We start from the raw sequence: 18,075 nt of genomic DNA, 5'->3' as shown, positions 1-18,075 counted from the left end.
GCGGAAGAAGATGGATGGATGGATGGATGGATGGATAATAAAACCTTTTCAAAACAGGTTACAAAAGCTCCTCCTGGCTGCTAATGGCCTAAAAAATATATTTAAAAAAATCGAATTAAATCTTCTAAAAGGATTTTTGAAAATTATATGATAATCAGAATTGAATCGGATGTGAATCCAGTTTTTCAGCAGAGCGATTTGTATTTCTAAATTTCAAGTATATCGATTTGTGCTCGGCAAGATTGGTCTTCCATGAGTTAGGTATCGATCCAACATTGTTTTAAAAGAGAATCGATCGATTTTATGGATTGTATAAAAAAGAAAACATTGGATTTAAGAACGTCGGACTTTATATGAAGTTTAACACGTTAAAAGAAATAAATGGGGGAAAACTACGGTGGCTGAGAAAGGTCACAATAAAGGCCACAAGACAATATCATAAATTATGACATAACAACTTTCAGCTACAGCAAGATTGCAAAAGCCTGAAAAACACAAACGACACAACACAGTAATTTAAAGCCACAACTTAACTTTAAGCCACAAAAGGCGCGACCGACAGAGCGGAAGTGACAGCGGAGCAAGTTATGGCGGCGGAACAAAACAACATGAAGTGTGACACACAACACGAAACTGGCGGCCAAGGAGAAGTCATTTCATGAGACACAAATAAATACAAGCGATGGATGAAGGAGGCTACGGAAATTAGGAAGCGACAGGGATGAGGGCGTATACATGCTTCCGCACATCTGGGACGCTGTCCGTCATTGGCGACGCACAGAGCTGGTAACAGATACTGTATGGTCAGGTCGGGGAACTTTATTTAACATGTAAATCTACTGTTAAAAGGTTTGTTATTTTACTTTTATTGAAATTTGGTTGAATGTTGAAAATGTGAGCAGAAAAGGGTTCCTCCTGTTAATACAAGCTAAAGTGTTGCACTTTATTCCAATCAGATGTGAATGCATTGGCCATTAATTGTTGTTTACTTAATTGTTTGTATCCACAATTCATTCATACATATTTTTCTTACAAGAAATAACAGGAATATAGGAAACTTCACCTGCAGTGTCCAGTACCCACTTTTTATTTCACAGTCACATTGCTAGATTTTTTTTTGATAACAGGTGACTGAATCGATTTCAACTGTTTCTTCACTATGCTTTCTGTAAAGCAACCGGACCAAACTCACACGCGTTACAAACACAGCAGCTAAAATCATCGGCCCGCCCACACCCAACATCTCAGATTCAAACCACAGGTCCATCATTCGACTGGCAAACACAATAGTCCAGGATATCACACGCAGGTACAGAACCATCAAATTCCGGAGGGCCCGCCTCTGGAAAAACCTTATCCCTGCAGCTAATAGAGCCGCCGTAAACAGCAGGCCCTGTCTAACAAGCCTGTAAATATGTTGGTGCTGTCACTGTCATGTATGATGTTTTTTTTCTATTTTTGTCCATGATGTTTATTGTCTAAACGTACGGTCAGTGAAAATGAATTTCCCCAGGGGGACCAATAAATCTAAATCTAAATCTAACTCACTCATTCGTTTTGGATCGTTCAAAAAAAAAAAAAAAAAAAGACCGTTTATGAATCATATCGTCAACCACAAATATTAAATCATATCGTTGTTAAAACGAACCGTTACACCCCTAACAATTCTGCTCTTTTAAAAGTGTTTTGTGTTCATATTTTTGTGTGTCTTTAAAGGATTACTTAGATTTACGTACATTATTTCTTATAGGAAAAATTGCTTCAGTTTTTCTGCAAGTCGGTCTAAAGGCTGATCTTTTGAAATAGATTACTAACAAAAACCGAGGTAACACATTAGATAAGTCCCAGAGTAGTCATGCCATGGTATTACAGTACAGGCACCCAAATGTCTCCCGACTTTTAGAATTCTGGTGGATTTAATCAATTCTGTGATTTCTGTGTCACATCAGTGGTTGGCTGCATGCTCTTCAGACTCTCTGGTGCTTTAACCAAGCTGTCCTGCTGAGAAAATGAAGTGTGTGTGTGTGTGTAGCACGATGATGGTGTTGGATCACTCAGCTTGTAAAAGGCTGAGCAGGCACGCAGCTTGATGGACGCACAAACAAAAGCAGACTGACACTGAAATGAGAGTGGCTGGAAAGGGCACAACACATAAATGTCTGTGCGTCTGCACTTTTCACCGATGATAACACATTAATTCAGTTGCTTTGGGTTATGCCTGAAGACCAGACTGCCATGCACGTAATTACGATCTCGTGCAGCACCAGCAACAATCTCTAAGCTAATTTCATCTCGTCGTGTTCTCCAATAGTCGGAAGAGACTCTCAGACACGTCTGGCCTTTTTCAAGTTCAGTCAGGGCTGCTTTATTGGAGGAAGTGCTTTATGTTTACAGAGATGTGACTAAGGACTTCTTGGATTAGGCGCCAATGTTAACAAAGCAGCTGACTACGAATTAGTCAGCGGCTGGACGACGGCCCGTTTTCCATCTCTGCTTATGAGGTTTCGATCTTACTGCGTCACGTGACACCAGGAGAAATACATCACTGACTTAGGGCCTGATTTACTAAGATCCAAAAACCGCGTCTTAAACAGCTTGTGCAATCTATAAAATAGCCTACACTGTAAGTGGGCGTGTGGAGTGTGATCTACTAAGACTGCGTGTGCAATAGAAAAGTGGTGTAGACCGCCTTATTTAAATGAAGATTTTGTGTGTACTATACAGGGCATAACCACAGACATACTCTCATTTACTGCACATTCATGTTATCATGCTCCTGCCCAGGGCCGTTGCTCAGAATTCTGGGCCCGCTGAAAGAGTATCGGTGTGGGCCCCTCCACCCCATTAATTGCCACCTTCAACGTTCTTGTTTTTCAGTGTTCTTGTAATACACCCAACTGGTATCCTTTTTTAAGATTAACCACTTAACAAGTCAGATTATTAATATGTAAATTATGTAGAGATGTCCGATAATATCGGACTTTCGATATTGTCGGCCGATAAATGCTTTAAAACGTATTATCGGAAATTATCGGTGTCGGTTTCAAAAAGTAAAATGTATGACTTTTTAAAACGCCGTTGTGTACACGGACGTAGGCAGATGTACAGAGCGCCAATTAAAATGAAAGGCACTGCCTTTGTGTGCCGGCCCAGTCACATAATATCAACGGCTTTTCACACACACAAGTGAATGCAAAGCATACTTGGTCAACAGCCATACAGGTCACACTGAGGGTGTCCGTACCAACAACTTTAAAGGCCTACTGAAATGAATTTTTTTTATTTAAACGGGGATAGCAGATCTATTCTATGTGTCATACTTGATCATTTCGCGATATTGCCATATTTTTGCTGAAAGGATTTAGTATAGAACAACGACGATAAAGATTGCAACTTTTGGTATCTGATAAAAAAAAGGCTTGCCCCTACCGGAAGTAGCGTGACGTAGTCAGTTGAACATATACGCAAAGTTCCCTATTGTTTACAATGATGGCCGCATGAAGTGAGAGAGATTTGGACCGAGAAAGCGACAATTTCCCCATTAATTTGAGCGAGGATGAAAGATTTGTGGATGAGTAAAGTGCAAGTGAAGGACTAGTGGGGAGTTGAAGCTATTCAGATAGGGAAGATGCTGTGAGAGCCGGGGGTGACCTGATATTCAGCTGGGAATGACTACAACAGTAAATAAACACAAGACATATATATACTCTATTAGCCACAACACAACCAGGCTTATATTTAATATGCCACAAATTAATCCTGCATAAAAACACCTGCGTGTTTGTTATGCTAGCTCCTAGCTCCTCTGCTAGCTCCTAGCTCCATAGAACACGCCAATACAATTCAAACACCTGATCAACACACACAATCACTCAGCCCAAAAGACCGTTCACCTAACCCAAGGTTCATAAAGCTTATATATTTTTAAAAAGTTACGTACGTGACGCGCACATACGGTCAAGCTATCAAATGTTTAGCAGCCAAGGCTGCATACTCACGGTACCTGATATTCAGCTGGGAATGACTACAACAGTAAATAAACACAAGACATATATATACTCTATTAGCCACAACACAACCAGGCTTACATTTAATATGCCACAAATTAATCCTGCATAAAAACACCTGCGTGTTTGTTATGCTAGCTCCTAGCTCCTCTGCTAGCTCCTAGCTCCATAGAACACGCCAATACAATTCAAACACCTGATCAACACACACAATCACTCAGCCCAAAAGACCGTTCACCTAACCCAAGGTTCATAAAGCTTATATATTTTTAAAAAGTTACGTACGTGACGCGCACATACGGTCAAGCTATCAAATGTTTAGCAGCCAAGGCTGCATACTCACGGTACCTGATATTCAGCTGGGAATGACTACAACAGTAAATAAACACAAGACATATATATACTCTATTAGCCACAACACAACCAGGCTTATATTTAATATGCCACAAATTAATCCTGCATAAAAACACCTGCGTGTTTGTTATGCTAGCTCCTAGCTCCTATGCTAGCTCCTAGCTCCATAGAACACGCCAATACAATTCAAACACCTGATCAACACACACAATCACTCAGCCCAAAAGACCGTTCACCTAACCCAAGGTTCATAAAGCTTATATATTTAAAAAAAGTTACGTACATACGCAAAAAAAAGTTGCGCACATACGGTCAAGCGATCAAATGTTTAGAAGCCAAAGCTGCATACTCACAGTAGCACGTCTGCGTCTTTGTCATCCAAATCAAAGTAATCCTGGTAAGAGTCTGTGTTGTCCCAGTTCTCTACAGGCGTCTGTGTATCGAAGTCAAAAGTCCTCCTGGTTAGAGTCTCTGTTATCCGAGTTCTTCCATCTTGACTGCATCTTTCGGGAATGTAAACAAAGAAGCGCCGGCTGTGTACTGTTGTTGCTGACTACGTTCGAAAAATACGTCCATTTCGCACCGACAACTTTCTTCTTTGCTTGCTCAGCTTCCTTCTCCATAATGCAATGAACATGATTGCAACAGATTCACGAACACAGATGTCCAGAATACTGTGGAATTATGAAATGAAAACAGAGCTTTTTCGTATTGGCTTCAATGTGGAAGGCATACCCGTGTTCCCCGGTCTACGTCACGCGCATACTTCATCCTCAGAGGCGTTTCGAACCGGAAGTTTAGCGGCAAATTTAAAATGTCACTTTATAAGTTAACCCGGCCGTATTGGCATGTGTCATAATGTTAAGATTTCATCATTGATTTATAAACTATCAGACTGCGTGGTCGGTAGTGGTGGGTTTCAGTAGGCCTTTAACACGGTTACAAATATGCGCCACACTGTGAACCCACACAAAACAAGAATGACAAACACATTTCGAGAGAACATCCGCACCGTAACACAACATAAACACAACAGAACAAATACCCAGAACCCCTTGCAACACTAACTCTTCCGGGACGCTACAATATACACCCCCCGCTACACCCCCCCCATCCCCCACCTCAACCCCGCCCCTCCCAATCCTGCCCACCTCAACCTCCTCATGCTCTCTCAGGGAGAGGAGAGCATGTCCCAAATTCCAAGCTGCTGTTTTGAGGCATGTTAAAAAAAAGAATGCACTTTGTGACTTCAATAATAAATATGGCAGTGCCATGTTGGCATTTTTTTCCATAACTTGAGTTGATTTATTTCGGAAAACCTTGTTACATTGTTTAATGCATCCAGTGGGGCATCACAACAAAATTAGGCATAATAATGTGTTAATTCCACGACTGTATATATCGGTATCGGTTGATATCGGAATCGGTAATTAGGAGTTGGACAATATCGGAATATCGGATGTCGGCAAAAAAGCCATTATCGGACATCTCTAAAATTATGTATTATTAGTTGTTTTATCTCATTTCACTGATTTGCATAAAGTTATTACACTTCTGATTGCAAAGACATGTTCAATTAACCATTTAACAAATAAATATAGTGGGTATTTTATTGTACTTAACAATCAAGCACAAAACAACAAGTGTCCTGGCTCAAGATAGTCAACAGGTAAATATTTAACTTAAATGTGCAAGTAAAACAAGGAGCACATGGAATATGTTGTTATGAAACACATATCAAAAAACAACAAGGCTAATCTCAATTAAAGTTTAAATTGAGTTATAAAAATATATATATACATATATTTTGCTGTTATATAAATGGTAAATGGTTTATACTTTTATAGCGCTTTTTTACCTTCAAGGTACTCAAAGCGCTTTGACACTATTTCCACATTCAGCCATTCACACACTGATGGCGGGAGCTGCCATGCAAGGCCCTAACCAGGACTCATCAGTAGCAAGAGTGAAGTGTCTTGCTCAAGGACACAACTGACATGACTAGGATGGCGGAAGCTGGGTATCGAACCAGGAACCCCCAAGTTGCTGGCACGGCCGCTCTACCAGCCGAGCCTATAATTGAAATAGCCAAGGTGTTACAGCAGTTTACTAATAAACCAAAACAGCCAAGCAGTGTCTACATCACTCACTCACCATCAAAGGCATCATTGGACTGCTGGGATTGAGTGTTTGCTTTGGGGTCAAACTCAGATGAAGCAGCCACTGCTGATTCTGGTGCAGCACAAAGGTTTATTGTTCTAATATATATAATATAAACATTAAATGTGAAAAAAACTGATGCAGAACTAACCTATTCTTGGATGAAATCTAAATGGACTTCTTAGCACCATAACTCTAGGTAGAGAGTGTCACTTACCCCAGACAATTTTTTTTAAACCATTCAAAAGTCAGTGTAAAACTGTCCAAAATTCTGAATAGGCTTTTTTACTTTGTTGTTGTCAGTTATTATAGTGTTTTTTTTATTTTATATTGCTACAAAAACAAACAACAAGAACAACAAATCCTTGACCGTCTAACTTTTTTGTATTTTGGTTAATAAATGTCCCACGAATAACACATTTTACATAACCACATTGAAAACTGCCAGTTTTTCTGTTTTTTTTTTTACCATAAAAGCTATTGTCATTTTTACATTGTACAATTAGGTGGATAACTTGCTTTGAACTCATAAGTCAAGCAGATATTTAAGTATTTACTTTTATTTCAACAATAAATGTTTGGAATGCATAATGATATATTTTGTTCATTATTGGATAATATTAAGGTTTAAAAGATATGCAATCGCATGAAGTACATGCATTTTTTTCCTGTTAGAATGGAAATCATTAAAACATTTAGCAAGAAAAGATACTTTGATGCATATTTCCAGGCTTTCACGGACCACATAAAATGATGTGGCGGGCTAGATCTGGCCCCCGCGCCTTGAGCTTGACACCTGTGATTCGCTAGGTTTTCACTGATGTGACACAAGAACTCTTTGACCCAGCACAGATAGACACTATAGAAATGTCAAAAAATATATAAATAACCTGACTATTTCATCTCCAGTCGAAAAGTCAGGCACAAGCTAACTGTTCTAGTCCTGAACAGCTGCACACAAGCAGGTGAAAATTGGTCAAAACATGCATCCTGACCGTGTTGCCTGTGCCATTATTTATTTGACAAATACACCACATGATAGTGGTGTTATTTAACCCCGTAAGTCGGATGGACTTGAAATTTTCCCATATGGTTTAACAAGCTCCACAAAACAACCCTGTGGAGGGGGGCGTGGCCTGCGGGCCTGCCGCAAAGCGGGGTGTGCAAGGACCGGCCTCGAAGACAGCGGCAGGTGAATAGATTGCCCAGCTGGGCCTTGTTATGTAATCACCTGTCGCCTTTATTAGCAGCAGCCGGAAAGAGACACGGGAGTGGGAGTTGGAGACAGAAAGAGACACACGAACAGAGACACGCGGTACTGAAAAGTCCAAAAACACATTGCTGGAAAGCAATCGACACGTGTGTGCATGGAAATAAAAACTTGCTCAACCCTGTACACCGGGCTACAGAAGATCTGTCGGCATCAGGAGAACCCCCCCAAGAGGGAAACGTCCACAAACCCGATAAAACATTAGTAATGGTTTGGGAAAAAAATCGATTCGAATTCAAATCGCCATTCTCACGTTGTACGATTCAGTATCGATTCTCATTTTTCAAAAATCGATTTTATTTTTTTTATTTTTTATTATTTTTTATTAATCAATCCAACAAAACAATACACAGCAATACCATAACAATCCAATCCAGTTCCAAAACCAAACCTGACCCAGCAACACTCAGAACAGCAATAAACAGAGCAATTGAGAGGACACAAAAACATGACACGTTACAATTTCAACATAGCAGTGATTAAAAATCCCTCATTGACATTATCATTAGCCATTTATAAAAAAAAAAGAAAAAAGAACAATAGTGTCACAGTGGCTTACACTTGCATCGCATCTCATAAGCTTGACAACACACTGTGTCCAATATTTTCACAAAGTTAAAATAAGTCATATTTTTGGTTCATTTAATAGTTAAAATTAAAAATCTACTACTCTGCTTGCATGTCAGCAGACTGGGGTAGATCCTGCTGAAATCCTATGTTTTGAATGAATAGAGAATTGTTTTGAATTGGAAAAATATAGTTTTTGAATCGAGAATCGCATTGAATTGAAAAAATTGATTTATAATTGAATCGTGACCCAAAAAAATCGTGGGACACCCAAAGATTCGCAACCCTAAACATTAGGGTGTTCTGCTGAATCACTACCATTTATTTTTTACTAGGGGGCTCACAAACATGTTTGTCAAAATTTTACAAGATTGGGTGAAAAACATGGCCATTAAGCAAAAAGGGGTGGGGCTTAGCAGCTAATTGTTTATAGGTCTTTGACCATTTGTCTAAGGATTATACAACGTTGAAGATATTTAATATGTTTACAAGCATGTCTTATAGAACATCTTGTACACAACCCATAGGGCAGGGGTGTCAAACGTGTTATTTTAGGGCCACATTGCAGTTATGGCTGCCCTCAGAGGGCCACATTGAATAACGTAGCCGGCCACATAAAATGATGTGGCGGGCCACGGTAAATGATGTGAAAGACCACATTGATTGACATGGCAGGCCACAATAAACAATATGTCAGACCACATTGAATGACATGGTAGAGCCACATTGAATGAAGTGGTAGAACACATTGAATGAAGTGGTAGACCACATTGAATGATGTGGCAAGGTCACATTAAACAATATGTCAGACCACATTGAATGAAGTGGTAGACCACATTGAATAATGTGGCGGACCACGTTGAATGACGTGGCAGACCACATTGAAAGAAGTGGTAGACCACATAAAATGACGTTGCGGACCACGTTAAATGATGTGGCAAGGCCACATTAAACTAGAAGGAGTGGCATAAAACACGTCTTTCTGTGGCAGCGTTGGAGAGAGTTGTAGATGTGAACAAACTACGGTGCGTTAAAGGACCGCCGAAATTAGTAGGACACAATGGCACTCGCCAAATACTCTCATCAGTGGAGCATGTTTAATACAAACAGTGGGATTTCTAACAATTAGGAAGGTTTGTGTCATGTATGTCCTCCTATGGAAACCATAATAGAACAAAAAATATATTTTTTCCCCACATCTTTTTCCATTTTCATAAATTTTTGAAAAAGCTCCAGAGAGCCGCATGTGGCTCTAGAGCCACGGGTTGCCGACACCCCGGATCGCAGTGTTGAGGCTGGTAGCTTAAATTTTTGCTCGCAACCAAAAGCATAACAATTAGCCAAGTGACAGCTTGCATCTCCTCCTAAGTCGAGGTACCACTGTAGTTCTTTTGAATATTATTGCAGTATATCTAAATTTGCTAGTTTCTGGTCAATTTGTGTTTCTCCCCTGTGACAGTCGAACCTAACACATTGTTACTTGTCATTCTGCAGGCTTCTGTCTCTGAGTAGAGCCATTCCATCCTCCGTCTGCACCTCTCATCCGTTCACCCGCACTCCAGCCGCGTTAAGTGTTACGCCCGGCTGATTGCATGTATGTGTTGCTTGTACGAGCCATTCGGTTGTCGTGCGAGTCAACCATGTGGCGGTGAAAAAGAGTAATTTACGATTTCAATTGCAGCAGCCGGGCTGGTTGCGGCGGAGCCGCAGAGGCTGACTGTCGATTTGGAGCCGAGAGAAATTGATGTCTGACTGTGACTGATGCAGCAGGCGTGATTGTTACTGGGTCAAGCGGAACAGAAGTGACAACATCGCTACAAATCACCAGGTTAGAAACAGGTAGGGTCTTTCTAGGAGTGTTTTTTTTTTGCATTTAAACTAAAACATGCAATAATACCTCAATTGGCAAAGAATGCAGGCCTCCCCCAAGGCTGAAGTGACGATATACATATGAGCCATTCCACCGAATCTTTGCCATTTGCGTCTCCAGGAAATAAAACAAATTGAACAGTAAAATGTTTTTTTTTTATTTCACGCAAAGTGTGCTGCACATTCAGGGGCTTATTGAGTCATTTGGGCCCCCCAATACCATAAACAATATGCCATGTTAGAAACTGCCATGCGAGCTTTACATTCATTTTAAAGCTCGGTGAGCCACGCAAAGGGTATCACTGATCCCAACGCTTTTTCTATAATGAATAGTAAGACGTTTTTTTGGAGGGAGATCGTTATTTTGTTAGTGCAGTTGGCTCTGTGAGAATTTGATTATTGTGAAGGCAAGAGGTGTGTGACTGGTGGGAAAAAGAGAGCTCTTGCAGGTGGTCGTGTTTGAACGAGACGAGACTATAGACTTAAAAGAAGTGCCTCTCCAGTCCTTACCTAGTAGTCTTTTTCGGCTTAGGAAAGTTGTCAAAAATGGAATAAAGTTACACATTTTGAGTAGTTCAGATTTAGAGTTGAAAAAAAAAAAAAAGTTACGACAAACAAATGGCACCGATTGGGTGGAATGCAGGGCTCGAATGTAACCACGGCAACTGCGACAAAAGCCGCGACTGCCCTCGTCATTTGCCGTAAGCCCTAAAAAATTGACCAACATTGCTGGCACAAACATGCCGTGACCGCCTTTGACTTTTTACTTGTTAATGGACAAGGGATGTAACAGTAAACGATATAATGATAATTCTCAATGAAAATCCAGACAATTAGTAATACCTTCTAATTTTTTAATTACTGAAAAACTGTCATTTATTAATGCATTTTAGTCAACACGAAGTCAGGCGCATGCGCACTAGCGTTGTTTGGCTTGATAATCATGGCGGACTAACTACACTGACTTTGCTCGGGAGATTTCCCCTTGGAGTAAACGAAAACCAATCGCTTGGTTTAACGTCATTTTCCCTCGCTTGCCGCCGTGTGTTCAAGAGCGCACTGCTGTGTTTAGATGGAGACAGGTGTAGACAATATTGGAGACACTTGTCCCCACACTAAAAGTATACAGCGAAGGAGAAAACTATTTGATGCAGCAGGCGATGTGTCGTGAACGTTGTCACAACTTGTTTATAAAGTATTTACTTTGTTGACTGGGATGTTCACTCGTCCTTTATTTAACTGGAAACTGTATCAGTGTTCAAATAACATCAGTACTAGTTAAAATGTTTTGTCATCTCATCGAACTGAACGAAGGCTGTGCAGATTGTGTATTCGATGTGAGAGGTGTCACTTCTCTTTATTTTTGTTGGCCAAACCGTTGTGCTGAACCAAGAGAAGAACACAACTTGTTTATTAGACTCCATCTTCATTAGCCAAACTGCTTTGTGTTTTATTTTAATATCAAAAAGTAAACACAAGGTTTGTACACATTACTTGTTTTTTTCATGTCGCAAAGGTGTTACTTCAAAAAACATTTATGTGACACTGCATTTTGTTATTGTGTTATTGTGTATAGTTAATTCTTATATGACATAATTCTGCTCAAACTCTTAATGGATCTGTATGGATCTGGATAAATAATTTTAAAAAATACCTCCCTCTATCAAAATACAAAAATAGAGATAAAGGCATCATGGAATTACAAAAAGCTGACTGTGGAGGTTGCCCTCCTGTGGGTTTTTCTGACACAAAGATTCTTTGTGAGCCCGGTAGTCTGAGGTAACAAGTCTTTATTTTCATAAACAGTCTGGTTTTGCTTTCCAGCAAAATGTCTCTCGCTCTCATGTCTCGGCTCACCCGCAACTCCCAACCCCGTCTCTCGTTCCGGCTGCTGCTAATAAGGGCGACAGGTGATTAGATAACAAGGCCCAGCTGGTCGGTCCTTGCACACCCCGCTCCGCGGCAGGCCCGCAGGCCACTTCCCCCTCCACGCTGACATGTTTATATTAATAATGAATTAAAAAAAATAAAAATAAATCTCCTTCTCACCCCGGAGGGGTAGTATCTGTGTCATCATCAAGCTCGGGTCATTTACCAGAGGCCTGGGAGTTTGAGGGTTCTGTGCAGTATCTTGGCTGTTGACTGCGCTCTTCTGGGCTGAGGCTTCAGATGTTGTTTGAAGGATCTGTTGGAGCCACTCTCCCGGTTTGGGGGTTACTGCTCCGAGTGCCCCCACTACCACGGGACCACGCTAGCCTTGACCTTCCACATTTGTTCCAGCTGCTCTTTCAACCCTTGGTACTTCTCAAGTTTCTCGTGTTCCTTCTTCCTGATGTTGGCGTCAGCTGGGATTACATCTATCACCACCACCCTTTTCTGCTCTTTGTCCACCACCACTATGTCTGGTTGGTTAGCCAGAAGCTGTTTGGCAGTCTGGAAGCTAAAGTCCCACAGAACTTTGGCCCCGTTGTTCTCAGCCACCTTCTGTGGTATGGCCCATTGGGATTTGGGTACTTCTATTCCATACTGGTTGCAGATGTTCCTGTATAATATCCCAGCCACTTGGTTGTGCCTCTTTATGTACACTGATCCAGCTAGCATCTTACAGCCTGCTACTATGTGCTGGACTGTCTCAGGGGCTTCTTTGCTCCGTCTGCGTCTTGGGTCGGATCTACTCTGGTAGATCCTGGCCTATATGGCTCTTGTGCTTATGGCCTGTTCTTGTGCTGCCATGATTAGTGCCTCTGTGCCGTCTGCCAGTCCTGCATTTTCCAGCCACTGGTAGGATTTCTTGATATCAGCCACTTTCTCTATCTGACGGTGGTACATGCCATGTAGGGGCTTGTCCGTCCAGGTTGTCTGCTCCTCCTCCTCCGCACTCTCATCTAGGTTCTGCTGCCTGAGACATTTACTTAGCAGTTCAGCCTTCAAGGCCATTTTTTGATGTATTCTCGAATTTTCGATGTTTCATCCTGGACTGTGGCCTTGACGCTCACTAGCCCTCGGCTTAGTGTAGAGCCTCAGGGTGCATGGTGAGTAGCTTTCTTGTCTTGATATCTGTGGCTATATATACAAACCCCGTTTCCATATGAGTTGGGAAATTGTGTTAGATGTAAATATAAACGGAATACAATGATTTGCAAATCCTTTTCAACCCATATTAAATTGAATGCACTACAAAGACAAGATATTTGATGTTCAAACTCATAAACTTTTTTTTTTTTTTGCAAATAATAATTAACTTAGAATTTCATGGCTGCAACATGTGCCAAAGTAGTTGGGAAAGGGCATGTTCACCACTGTGTTACATGGCCTTTCCTTTTAACAACACTCAGTAAACGTTTGGGAACTGAGGAGACACATTTTTTAAGCTTCTCAGGTGGAATTCTTTCCCATTCTTGCTTGATGTACAGCTTAAGTCAGACCTGGGCATTCTGCGGCCCGCGGGCCGCATCCGGCCCTTTGTGCGTCCCTGTCCGGCCCGCGTGAGGCCAATTATAAATTACAAAATAAATTTAAAAAAGTATCTATGTCGAGTGTGCAATACAACGGTGCTGCTTTTGTTTTGAAAATCGTTATTTGTATTACTTCCGTGTGGACGTATGCGTGTGCGTGATTGTGAGTGAATGTGAACAACTGCAATTACAAAATAAAGTTGAAAAAACATCTATGTCCTGCGCGCAATACAACTGTGCTGCTTTTATTTTGAAAAGTATTATTTATGGGCGTGTGTCCGTGTGTAACCTGCGAGTGAAGGTGCACATGCAGCGACAAGTGATGCACGGTTTACACCCGAGACGCCAAAAAGAGAAAAGTTGATGAGGAATGCCGTGTTTTCAACAACACATGAACTGCAAAGCAACGTCCCCTCTAAGGTGCGTGCCTGCGCAATTGCGCACTGTTCAAGCGTCTGCTGCGCGCAGCAAGTATATGCCGCGCACCAAATCAAATCCCATCTGAATTATAAACAAAATAAACATATTTATTCTATGGAATTTTGCAATGCAACTTTGAGTGACAGTGACAACAAGCGGCCCTAATGGTGTTCGTCAACACCGTTCAATTGAACACCGTTCAATTATTGTAACGTCTATCGAGATGCTTCGAGGACAGGAATTATATCGATCACTTTATTGAACAAAACTGTTTATATTCGGACATAACCACACCAAAAACATGAGTAAAACAATTCTATCTCGAAAAACTAGTAATTTTCTGCCGTACAAACCAGGCCAAAACCAACTTGTCATCTGTCACCAACACGCATAGCACTAAATCACTGGTGCGTTTAAGGCCACACAAAAAGTCGGACAACTCAAACACCACACAAAGTTACACTATGACTCCTCAGTCATACGTGTGCTTATTTTACTGTCATTTATTATTAATGTTAATTTATATATATTAGTAATGGAATGCTGTTACACACACTATGTTGAAGTATTACTATTATTATTATTATTATTATTATTTATCTTACGGTATATATCAAAAATAATATTGAGCAAAATTTAATTGAAATATTGTCGATGTGGCCCTCCAGCAGTGCTCGGGTAGCTCATGCGGCCCCCGGTAAAAATTAATTGCCCACCCCTGGCTTAAGTTGTTCAACAGTCCGGGGGTCTCCGTTGTGGTATTTTAGGCTTCATAATGCGGCACACATTTTCAATGGGAGACAGGTCTGGACTACAGGCAGGCCAGTCTAGTACCCGCGCTCTTTTACTATGAAGCCACGTTGATGTAACACGAGGCTTGGCATTGTCTTGCTGAAATAAGCAGGGGCGTCCATGGTAACGTTGCTTGGATGGCAACATATGTTGCTCCAAAACCTGTATGTACCTTTCAGCATTAATGGCGCCTTCACAGATGTGTAAGTTACCCATGTCTTGGGCACTAATACACCCCCATACCATCACAGATGCTGGCTTTTCAACTTTGCGCCTATAACAATCCGGATGGTTGTTTTCCTCTTTGGTCCGGAGGACACAACGTCCACAGTTTCCAAAAACAATTTGAAATGTGGACTTGTCAGACCACAGAACACTTTTCCACTTTGTATCAGTCCATCTTAGATGAGCTCAGGCCCAGCGAAGCCGACGGCGTTTCTGGGTGTTGTTGATAAACGGTTTTCGCCTTGCATAGGAGAGTTTTAACTTGCACTTACAGATGTAGCGACCAACTGTAGTTACTGACAGTGGGTTTCTGAAGTGTTCCTGAGCCCATGTGGTAATATCTTTTACACACTGATGTCGCTTGTTGATGCAGTACAGCCTGAGGGATCGAAGGTCACGGGCTTAGCTGCTTATGTGCAGGGATTTCTCCAGATTTTCTGAACCCTTTGATGATATTACGAACCGTAGATGGTGAAATCCCTAAATTCCTTGCAATAGCTGGTTGAGAAAGGTTTTTCTTAAACTGTTCAACAATTTGCTCACGCATTTGTTGACAAAGTGGTGACCCTCGCCCCATCCTTGTTTGTGAATGACTGAGCATTTCATGGAATCTACTTTTATACCCAATCATGGCACCCACCTGTTCCCAAATTGCCTGTTCACCTGTGGGATGTTCCAAATAAGTGTTTGATGAGCATTCCTCAACTTGATCAGTATTTATTGCCACCTTTCCCAACTTCTTTGTCACGTGTTGCTGGCATCAAATTCTAAAGTTAATGATTATTTGAAAAAAAAAAAATGTTTATCAGTTTGAACATCAAATATGTTGTCTTTGTAGCATATTCAACTGAATATGGGTTGAAAATTATTTGCAAATCACTGTATTCCGTCTATGTTTACATCTAACACAATTTCCCAGCTCATATGGAAACGGGGTTTGTATATATATATATATATATATATATATATATATATATATATATATATATACACTACCGTTCAAAAGTTTGGGGTCACCCAAACAATTTTGTGGAATAGCCTTCATTTCTAAGAACAAGAATAGACTGTCGAGTTTCAGATGAAAGTTCTCTTTTTCTGGCCATTTTGAGCGTTTAATTGACCCCACAAATGTGATGCTCCAGAAACTCAATCTGCTCAAAGGAAGGTCAGTTTTGTAGCTTCTATAACGAGCTAAACTGTTTTCAGATGTGTGAACATGATTGCACAAGGGTTTTCTAATCATCAATTAGCCTTCTGAGCCAATGAGCAAACACATTGTACCATTAGAACACTGGAGTGATAGTTGCTGGAAATGGGCCTCTATACACCTATGTAGATATTGCACCAAAAACCAGACATTTGCAGCTAGAATAGTCATTTACCACATTAGCAATGTATAGAGTGTACTTCTTTAAAGTTAAGACTAGTTTAAAGTTATCTTCATTGAAAAGTACAGTGCTTTTCCTTCAAAAATAAGGACATTTCAATGTGACCCCAAACATTTGAACAGTAGTGTATATTGTCTCAAAAGAAAATAATGTTTGCCTTGGTGCCCTTCTAACTTGCCTCGGTGCACTAAAATATGAGCCCTTCTTTAAGGCAACACTTGCCTTGACCTTAAAGAGTTAAAATTCGAAGCCTGGGAATGCACTCGTTTAGCTAAAAATTTGCTAGTAACCATGCTACTTCATGGTTCACCTAGTTTTACATAATTGACATGTGGTGCCATGCCATTATGATTCCGTACACCAATTATGGTTTTGGACACAACATAGTGAGTCACACTAGTGAATTGTAATTCACCTGAACTACCCAACTTTAAATTCAAAACGTCATATAGTACAGATGTGCAATTTCAAAATACTGCATATTTATCCAGATCCTCACCAAAGGCATATATAATGTGCTTGTTATTGGTAGTTTCGTCTTCTCCATCACTGCTTCATCACTACGCCGAGGCCATTGATCCCAGCAGGCCTTCCCAAATCAATAAGTCAAATAAGCCATTAAAAAGACATGACAGTCTTGTCAACCAAGATGAGTCCTGAGCACACTGCAATACTCCCCTATCACCGCTCCAATCATTCCACCAGGCCCCGAGGACTAAAAGATGGATTTTGTTTTACTGCAAATAGTTGACATATTTTTTCTGACTATAGTTTGACTCTGAAAGAGATTATTTGTATTTTTTTATTTCGTGAAAAAATGATTTGAAAACCACAAACTGCTATTGAGGCACTCTTGCACAAAACTAATGAATACAAATTGTTCTTTTTGCTACTTAAGTATAATTTATCCAAACACGCAGAAAGCCAATTTGCCACTTCGTGCTTTGGATGTTGCGACTTCACTGAAAAATGTATTCATTAAAAAAACAGATCACGGTTCCTTGCTGTTTCCGAGCTACTAATAGTCATGAACATGTCTGTTTAAGCACATTTTATGCATTTATGGCCAAAATTAAGCACATTGAAGCAGAAAACTGGCTAAATTAACTTAAAATAACAAATCTAGGGGAGGTACTGTACTGTATTTTACAGCAGATAATCAACGTATGAGTTGATTTTCACAGGTTAGCGTTTGTATTTTAAAACTGTGTGTGTGTGTGTGTGTGTGTGTGTGTGTGTGTGTGTGTGTGTGTGTGTGTGTGTGTGTGTGTGTGTGAATCTACATAACTGTACAGTAGGACAATCCAACTGGCGGCCCGCGGGCCACATCCGTCCCGCCAAAGCTTTTCATTTGGACCGCTGAACATCACCCAAAAAGGCTTGATGAAACCTTTCAAACTAGGGTGGCTCATGTATGCAGTACCTCCGCCACACTGCAGGCAGGGGGCAACAGCAGGGCATATGTGTCACAATGAAGCAGCAGTGGGGTGAGTAGAAGAACACTACTCATTAAACCCTAAAAATAATTTAAATAAATTGCAAAAATCGGACATTTGAAAACAACTGGA

General features: G+C 40.7%; 1 protein-coding gene and 1 long non-coding RNA gene across 5 annotated transcripts in view; one reads left to right on the top strand and one right to left on the bottom strand.

Moving 5' to 3' along the window:
• Nucleotides 1-18,075, bottom strand: part of LOC133657589 (inactive phospholipase D5-like) — a 109,441-nt gene that overhangs the window by 36,112 nt on the left and 55,254 nt on the right. The window lies entirely within an intron of this gene.
• On the top strand, nucleotides 9,880-17,864 carry LOC133657591 (uncharacterized). Its single transcript, XR_009827288.1, has 3 exons — nucleotides 9,880-9,952; nucleotides 10,040-10,197; nucleotides 17,803-17,864. It is a non-coding gene; the product is annotated as an uncharacterized LOC133657591 (long non-coding RNA).

Source organism: Entelurus aequoreus, linkage group LG09, assembly GCF_033978785.1.
Source record: "Entelurus aequoreus isolate RoL-2023_Sb linkage group LG09, RoL_Eaeq_v1.1, whole genome shotgun sequence".
In the NCBI taxonomy this organism is placed as follows: Eukaryota; Metazoa; Chordata; class Actinopteri; order Syngnathiformes; family Syngnathidae; genus Entelurus; species Entelurus aequoreus.
The sequence above is the reverse complement of the archived record's forward strand: the minus strand, read 5'-3'. Positions and strand labels throughout refer to the sequence as shown.